The sequence below is a fragment of the Antechinus flavipes genome, chromosome 2 (assembly GCF_016432865.1).
Source record: "Antechinus flavipes isolate AdamAnt ecotype Samford, QLD, Australia chromosome 2, AdamAnt_v2, whole genome shotgun sequence".
Classification (NCBI taxonomy): domain Eukaryota; kingdom Metazoa; phylum Chordata; class Mammalia; order Dasyuromorphia; family Dasyuridae; genus Antechinus; species Antechinus flavipes.
The window spans coordinates 79,546,861-79,548,950 of NC_067399.1; the positions used below are offsets into that span (position 1 = coordinate 79,546,861).

The 2,090-nt window shown below is 30.4% G+C and overlaps 1 pseudogene; it reads right to left on the reverse strand.

The window, feature by feature from the left end:
• Nucleotides 1-364: 364 nt before the first annotated feature.
• On the reverse strand, nucleotides 365-460 carry LOC127552579 (uncharacterized; annotated as a pseudogene).
• Nucleotides 461-2,090: the final 1,630 nt, after the last annotated feature.

Sequence of the window (2,090 nt, forward strand, 5' to 3'; positions counted from 1 at the left end):
TGGCATTTTTCTCCTTTTTTATTTAATTGAAATCTTATCCTGTTGTCAAGCAGAGCAAGTTGTCTCCTACTTCCATTTGTCAAGTGTTAAAATATTTTGATGATAGTGCCCCCCAAAAAACAAAGTCAACATGTCTAAATCATGGACTGATTTTGACTTTATCTCGATATATGATGTGAGATGTTGGTCTATCTAGTCTGCCAAACTGTTTTTCAGTTTTCCCAGCAATTTTTGTCAAATAATGTGTTCTTGTTCCAAAGAGGGAATTTATTTCTCAAAAATAATATGGTCATTACCTACTATGTAATGTGAATCCAGACTATTCCACTGAGCCATTGCTTTTACTCTTAGTCAGTACCAGGAAAAAAAAAATGAAATGCTCTATGAATTTTATATAGTGGCCATGCTAATCTTCTCTGTATAGTTCCAATTTTAGTATATGTACTGCTGAAGCAAGCACTCCCTTCAAATTTCTCTGTTGGCATTAAGCTTATCTACAATTGCATTTCTTCTAAGATTATGATGTTCTATGATCTTCAACTGGGTTAGCACTATTGGAAGAAAAATGGAATGAAAACCTTGAGTTTTGGTGACAGGAAGAAGTTACAGTTCAATGAATGCACCATAAAATGTACAAAATGTTTGGCAATCCAATTCTTTCTTCCAATTTGATTTTGGGCACAAATTTGCAATGTCAATTAAAAAATATATGTAATAATGACATGAGGTGACTATCCAACTGCTTGTCATACTCTAAATAAAAGATATTTTTAATCCATTTTATTTTTGTTTGTTCTGTGTGACTTGTTAAATTGATCTTTTGAGTGACCATGGATCTCATTAAGAGAAGAATTTCAAACTATGAATGACCATTTGGAAAACATGTTTCATATTACTAATAGTAAGGCAATAAAAACCATAATTATTCTAAAATCACACCCAATACTCTTAAGATTGTCAATGATAGCTAAAAAATTAATACGGGGAAAAGCCAGGGTTGAACAGGCTTCAGAAAACCATACACCCTTATACTCTCCCACTACCCCAAAGGCAGACAGAAATCAAAAGATTCTAGTTTGTTTCTCCCCTAAAATGCTGGTCAATCTTTTCTTGGTGCTTCTATCCCACTTTATTCTTTATCAAACAAAACAAAAACAAAAATAAGCAAGCAAACAAAAAAGGAGTTCAGGGTGCCAAGTATTGCTTTAATACTGGCATGACATTTCTCTGGAATATTAATTCACTTCTACCTATTCTATTCTATATTTTGTAAGTTCATTTTTGGTTCCTATACAGTCTGTCAATATTCTTTTTTTTTTAACTCAATGTTTCATAGATAGTGTATGAGGATTCTTTTTTCAAAAAAATATTTTAAGTGAAAACTCCTCTACTAAACTCATGACCTTATCTCATCTTTGCCACAGAAAGATATTCATTGCGTCTTAGTCTTTTATATCTATGCAAATGTATTTAACTTCCTTGTTTTTGATAAGATATAATGTGAAATACTGTTCACCTCTGAATTTTGTTGTTGTTGAAGAAATAACTAGTTTATTCTTTTTTGCTTAATGTCCAGTTATTTTATATGTCTATTTTATCAGTTTCACAGGATATGTCATTTTAGAGAGTAAATCAATATTATATTTCAATTTTTCCTTCAATTTCTCATAAATGAGAAAGATTTTTTCATTATTCTATCAAATGTCCTTGGACAATCTTTATTTATTTATTTATTTGCTGGATGCCTGCAAAACATGTTTGCTGTCATAATTATGAAGTCTGAGTATAGTTCTTACTGAAGAATTAAACTTTGGATGACTTAGATATTTACCTGTGCATTTTTTATTCTGCACTTTACCATCTATTTTCAATATTTATGTGCTATTTTTCTATAAGATTATCAGAAAAATATATTACCCAGATTTTCTTTTCCATTTTAATATTTATTTTTGACATCATACTTGAAGATGTGAATCAATCATAAAACAATAAGAATAAATTCACCCCCAAAGCAGGTGAAATGAAAGCTGTCTCTTTTTAGGAATGATAGAACATGATCTTGGAACTGTAATTGTATAAAAGTTATCCTA